Below are 7,366 nucleotides of genomic sequence, written 5' to 3'. Positions count from 1 at the left end.
ACGTAATTTGAGCAGAGGTATTCTTAGCCACTGTAAATTGATCAACTCTTTAGGAAAATTGGCAAAACCTTACATATCCACCATGTTTGTCTCAATAATTCTACTCCTAAATTGCAAGTCTACCAAAATACACAATTGAGCAGATATATACACAAAATGATGCTTATGCAACATTGCTTATAACAGAAAAAAGAAATAATTCAAACCTTTATCAGTAGGGTATTGGCTAAATGAGGGTATATCCAACAAAATTCAACCATCAAAAAGAATTATATACAACCAAAAATAATAAGATACCTAGGAATAAACCTTCTGCACAGTGAAGGAAACAATCAACGAAACTAGAAGGCAACCTATGGAATGGGATGAGGTATTTGCAAATGACATATCTGAATAAGGGTTAGTATCCAAAATATATAAAGAAATGATAGGGGCGCCTGGGTGGCTCAGTTGGTTAAGCGACTGCCTTCGGCTCAGGTCGTGATCCCGGAGTCCCGGGATCGAGTCCCACATCGGGCTCCCTGCTCAGCAGGGAGTCTGCCTCTCCCTCTGACCCTCTTCCCTCTCATGCTCTCTATCTCTCGTTCTCTCTCTCTCAAATAGATAAATAAAATCTTTAAAAAAAAAAAAAGAAATTATAAAACTTAACACCAAAAAGCCTCAAATAACCCAATTTAAAAATGGGCAGAACTAATATAACACGGTATGTTAGCTAACTGGAATTAAAATAAAAACCTTTAAAAATGGGTAGGACACATGAACAGGCATTTATCCAAAGAAGACATACAGATGGCCAACAGACACATGAAAAGATGTTCATCATCACTTATCATCAGGGAAATGCAAATCAAAAACTACAATAAGATATCACCTCACACCAGTCAGAACAGCTAAAATCAACAGCACAAGAAACAACAGGTTTCTTGTGGCGAGGATGTGGAGAAAAAAGGAACTCTTGTGCATTGGTGGTGGGAATGCAGACTGGTGTAGCCACTGTGGGAAACAGTATGGAGGTTCCTCAAAAGTTAAAAATAGAACTACCCAATGATCCAGCAATTGCACTACTAGATATTTACCCAAAGAATACAAAAATATTTTTCAATAATTCAAAGGCATACATGCACTCTGATATTTATAGCAGCATTATCTACAATAGCTAAATTATGGAAACAGCCCAAATGTCTATCGACTAAAGAATGGATAAAGAGGTTGTGGTATATATAATGGAATACTACTCAGCCATAAAAAAGAATGAAATCTTGTCATTTGCAACAACATGGATGGAGCTACAGAGTATTATGCTAAGAAAAATAAGTCAGTCAGAGAAAGACAAATACCATATGATTTCACTCGTGTGGAATTTAAGAAACAAAACAAACAAGCAAAGGGGAATAAAAAGAGAGAGGGGCAAGCCAAGAAACAGACTCTTAACTGTAGAGAACAAAATGATGGTTACCAGAGAGGAGGTGAGTGGGAGGATGGGTTAAGTAGGTAATAGAGATTAAGGAACACATCTGTGATGAGCACCTGGGTGATGTATGGAAGTCCTGAATCACTATATTGTTGTACACCTAAAACTAATATTACACTATATGTTAACTAACTGGAATTTAAATAAAAACTAAAAAAAAAAAAAAAAAAGAATACAGGATTAGGTTGAGCAAATCCACGTCAGATTCCTTGTGGATTTCAAATATGTTATATAAATCTTCTCAATCTATGTTTCCTAAACTACAAAACAAGGATAATTGTTCTAAGAACTGATTTGATTATTGTGGATAAAGTGCTTAGTTCAGTGTTCAGAATCTGAAAGAATTGTAGACATAATAAAAAAATAAAAACAAAAAATTTTTTTAAAAAGAATGATATAGATGTCTACATATGGACATACAAAGAGGTGCATTATGTGAAAAAAAAACAAGCACAAGATGTGGTAGTATGAGCAAGTTTCCGAAAACAAATGTTTTCGGAAAACAAATGTTTTCAATATTATATATTCCAGTGTATACACAGAAAATAACTGGAAGAATAGAAACAAAACAGTTGGGAGAATATTGAGAACTTTTACTAAGTCTTATATCTATATCGTTGGGCAATTTACACACCAAGTGAGAATTACTTTTTGAAAAAAGACATTAAATTCAGGAAACAAAGCATTTCTTTAAACAGTTTTCTGTTTCTTTAAACAGTTTTCTGTTTCTTTAAACATTTCTTTAAATCAGTGCAAAGGATCTTCAACTTTTCTTGTATTTTGATACTTAAGACGCACACAAACACACATGGAACATCTCTAACTTTGCCAATGGTGACAGAATAAAGTTTTCTTCCTAATCATTAAGAAAACAACACACACACACTCTTTAGTTAATAAATACGGTGTTTAATATTTTAGTCTTTCCTTTTAGGTTCTGTTCCTTACACTCAAAATGCAGGTTATAAATAAATTCACCTTACCCGTGCCTTCTGCAAAAACCCACTAAAAGGAAACTGAAAAAACTAAAACCTTTCATTCCCATTATCATTATAGTCTAAAAGCTCGACTCAGGCTGCAACCACCCTTTCATTTGGAACTCTTGTTAAAATGCCATACTACAACTACTCTGAATAAAAACAAACCCTAGAATATGGCATTAGGCTTCCTTTGTTGCTACTTATAATGACTAAGTTCTGTGCTTATAATACAGATTTCATTTAATTACCACATATCAAAGGATTTTATATGGTTTCTCTCATTACATCTTAATTCAATTTGTTTAGGATACTGTCACACTCTTCCAGGTGAGAATAAGGAAAAGAGATTGAGCAACTGACTTAAAAGTAATAAAGCAGGAATGTCAATCAGGAAAAAGAAAACATCTTAGGTTTCCTATATAAAGGCTGAATACCAGTTGTACACTATTCATCTCTAGGGTGAGCTATGAAGCTTTGAAAGTCACCTTCAACAATCATTCAATGTGAGTCATGTCCCACTGCCTTACTATTACCTAGTAGAACAGCCTCAGATCTTGTTATAGCCTTTTTAGTATGTGAAGCCAATAAAACGCTTACCATTCAGCGAGAGAAATAAGTTCTGAAACATTTAATAATTTGCCCACAGCCAATGAACATTCTCACTGCAACTTCGTTCCAGATCCTTTACTATTTCTCTACAGAATCAGGAAATTAGAAAAATATTTGAATTATAAGATGAATAGTTTATGAGTTTAGTTAGCATAATTTAAGTCCAAATATTTATTAAGTGCCTTTTTTTGTTCCAGAAACTGTGCTAACCACTGTGAATATAAAAATTGTAAAGACACTTGCCTGGCCCCCAAGAAATCCAGGCTTATAGGGGAGACACAGCTCATAAATTACTATCATACTAAAACTCTACCTTCCTAACTTTGAATGAAGACCTAAATTACCAAGAAAATAGGTGCAGTTATGATTATGAATTACTACTTTAATTCGGTACATTATCTTCCCACTCTTCTCCCTTAGAATTTATGTGTATTTCTAAATATCATTCCTACTAAAAGGAAGCAGGCCTCCTTGGAGAAACAGCTGGTTCCAGGTGTGGAGCATGGAATTAACAAGATGAGTCTGGGATACCTTGTGGTACCTAGAAATCAAGGAGATGCCCAAAGACTAATGGGACTATGTCAAATGGACAATGGGAGTGAATCTGAAGGAGCTCAATTTGACCTATTTGGGATAATTTCAACAACCAAAAAATAATGACAGTAATGAATTATAAAACACTAGTTAAAATATTTATTTATGCTAAAAGAAGAACTAAAGGACAAAAAGATAAAGATCTTCCTTACAGAATAATAGAACTAATAAATAAAGGAAATGACAGTATTAGGGTGGAAAAATCATCATTTTGTACATCTTATATATTCACCAAAACATGCTAAAATCATTGAGTCAAAGGTTGTTGTGGAAGATGTTCACATGATCTCAAAGTTTCACTCCACAATTTATCAATTACAAAAAGAAAGACAAAAGTGATCATACTTACCACGACTCTCTGGTGGGCAACCTGACATTGCATGCTTTCTGAGGTGATGTGATGAGACACACAACATCACCTAGGTAACCTTGTTGAAACTACTTGATAAATCCTGAAGAAGAATTAGACAAATTCAGAATGTGGGGCGCTCTATTGGACAACTTGCCTCTTAAAAGAAAACTCATTTTCATAAAAAGTAAAACTAACTTGGAAAAAAAAAGTTGTGGACTTAGGCTTCTGGGAAGATGGAATAGACGTAATTTTCCCTATTCTTTTCACTAAGTACAACTAAAATCCCTAGACATGAGATGGAAAATAAATACAAGAAGATTCTGAAAGGTGGGAAGAAGAAGACAAACTGTTTAAGGAACTTGGGACTCAAGGAACAACACAGTGGCAAGTTGCCTGGGTTTTCTTTTTGCCTTATATATACCAGACTGGGAGGTGAAGAAGTGGGCAACCTGGAAATACTACAGGGCACAAACATAAAAGCCTGCTGTCAAAGGACCAGGAAAGGGGTAGTCTAGCAAGACAAAACATTCAGACAATAAATGCTCTACTCCAGTTAGAAGAAATAACATGACTATAAAACAGTAGAAATCAAAAGAACAGAGCTTCAAAGACCTGTGAGACTATAATAAAAGATCTAACACTTAAGTCATCAGGGTCCAGGAAAGAGACAAAGAGGGAGGAAGCTGGAACAGTATTAAAAAAAATAATAGCCAAAAACTTTCTGTATTCTGTATTCAGCAATAGATAAACCTACAGCTTCAAAAAGCTGAACTCCAAACTGAGAAGCACAAAGAAATCCACATCAAGACACACCATAGTCAAAATTCTAAAAGACTAAAAGACAAAAAACTTGAAAGCCATGAGAAAAATGGCATTTCCCTACAGGGAAAAACAATTTAAATGGCAGCAGATTCCTCACCAGAAACCATGTGGCCAGAAGGAAGTAATACATCTTTCAGGTGCTGAAAGAAAAGAACTGTCAATCCAGATTCCTGTATCCAGAGAAAATATCCCTAATGAATCAAAGAGAAACCAAAATATTCTCAGACAAAAGAAAATAAGGGGATTTGTTGTTAGCAGACTTGTCCCAAAAGAATGGCTAAAGGAAGTTCTCTCAACAGAAAGGAAATGATAAAAGAAGGAATCTAGGAACATCAAGAATAAATAATAAAAATGAATATAATTTTAATAAAATTTCTGTCTCCTCTTAATACTTCTAAATTATGTTTAATGGTTGAAACAAAAATTATAATCCTGTCTGATGTGGTTCTGAATGTAGGTAGAAAATTATAAGTGAGGAGAGTAAAGAGAAGTAAGGTTTCTGCACTTCATTCCAAGTGGTAAGATATCCACGCCAGTAGACTGATAAGTCATGTGTACAATGTAATACTTAGGGGACCACTAACAACAATATGTAAAAAGCCACAATCAAAACAATTTAGATAAAGCAAAATGGAATTCTAAAAAATGGTTAAAATAATCCACAGGAAGAGAGAGAAAGGAGAAAAAAAATCTGAAGAAATAATGGCTGAAAACTTCCCAAATTTATTGGAAAACAATAACCTCTATATTCGGGACGCTCAATGAATTCCAAGCAGGATAAACTCAAAGTGATCCACAAACAGGCACATTATAGTAGAATGCTGAAAATCAAAAAACAAAGAGAAAAATCTTGAAAATAGCAAGAGAAAAACAACTCAGCATTTACAACAGAACCATAATAAGATTAATGGCTGACTTCTCATCAGAAACAATCAAAGCCAAAAGGCAATGGGATAACATATTCAAAGTACGCAAAGGAAAAAAAAAACTATCAACCAGGAATCCTATAGCCAGCAAAGTTATCTTTCAAGTGTGAAGGTGAAATAGGCTATATACCCAGAAGAATGAAAAATAGTACTTTGAAAAGATATTTGTATATCCATGTTCATAGCAGCATTATTCACAGTAGCCTAAAAGTGCAAGGAACTCAAATGTCAGATGAATGGATGAACAACATGTGGTATACACATAAATGAAATATTATTCAGACTTAAAAGAAGGAAATTCTGACACATGCTATGATATGAAAGCAGTATGCTAAGTGAAATAAACTAAACACAAAAGGACAAATACTGTATAATATACCTTATATGAGGCACCTAGAGTGGTGGTTGCCAGGGCCTGCGGGGAGGTGGGGATGGAGAGTGACTGTTTAATGGGTATAGAATTTCAGTTTTTCAAGATGAAGAATTCTGCAGACAGATGGTGGTGGTTGTACAACATTGTGAACATACTTAATATCACCAAACTGTACACTTAAAAATGGATAAGATGGTAAATTTTGTTATGTGTATTTTACCACAATAAAAAAAAAAAATTGGGGGGAGAAACGAAGGTGAAATAAAGACTTTCCCAGATAAACAAAAACTGAGAGAACTTGTTGCTAGTATACCTGCCTTACAAGAAATACCAGAGGACGTTCTAGATGAAAGCACATGAGCCCAAAAGGTAATTCAAATCCACACACACAAAAAATCAAAGAGCACATAAAGGCAATCAAGTAATTATAAATAAGAGCAAAAATGCATATTTTTCTTCTTTCTTCTCTGGATTTAAAAAACAACTATATAAAATATGATCTATACAGTGTATTGTTGGACATATAATGTATAGAAATATATGTGTAATATATCTGCCAACAACTGCACAAAACAGATGGATTGAAGTAAAGCTGTATTGAGCTAAGGAAATTACTACAGTTGGTTAAGGTAATAATTATAACAATTTATGGTTAGGTTTGTAATATTAACAGGTGTAATATGTATAACAATAATACAACAAAAGGGAGAAAAGAGAATAGAGCTATCTAGAAGTAACATTTCTATATCTCATTGGGATTAAGTTAGTATAAAGCTGAAGTAGATTCTGATAAGTTATCAGAATATAACTCAGAGATAAAGTGAAAAAATCATTAAAGAAAATAAAAGGTTTGTTATTTATTTCCTAGAGCTACAGTAACAGATTACCACAAATTGAGTGGCTTCAAACAACAGAGATTTATTCTCTCCCAGTTCTGAAGGATAAAAGTCTGAAATCAAGGTGTCAGCAGGACATATTCTCTCCAAAGGCTCTCAGAAAGAGTCCTTCCTCGCCTCCTCTAGCTTCTTGTGGTTCCCAGTTATCATATGTGTTCCTTGGCTTGTACTTGCATCTCTGCCTCTGTCTTCACGTGGCTTTCTTCTTTCTGTGTGTCTCTGCATATACTGTTCTTACAATGACACTAATCATTGCATTTAGGGCCCACACTTAATCCTGAATGAATTCATCTCAAGATCTCCAACTAACTAGTCAACACACTAAAATGTTATACTAGAAAGC

The 7,366-nt window shown here is 34.3% G+C and overlaps 1 protein-coding gene across 1 annotated transcript in view; it reads right to left on the bottom strand.

The window, feature by feature from the left end:
• The window catches only part of SPECC1 (sperm antigen with calponin homology and coiled-coil domains 1), a 272,584-nt gene that overhangs the window by 241,656 nt on the left and 23,562 nt on the right, over positions 1-7,366 (bottom strand). The gene's annotated exons all lie outside the window — the stretch shown is intronic.

Source organism: Eumetopias jubatus, unplaced genomic scaffold (assembly GCF_037043125.1).
Source record: "Eumetopias jubatus isolate StellerSeaLion01/CBP00866 unplaced genomic scaffold, mEumJub1_p1.0 scaffold_10, whole genome shotgun sequence".
NCBI classification, from domain to species: Eukaryota; Metazoa; Chordata; class Mammalia; order Carnivora; family Otariidae; genus Eumetopias; species Eumetopias jubatus.
Note: the sequence above shows the minus strand (reverse complement) of the source record. Positions and strands in the feature narration are given on the sequence as shown.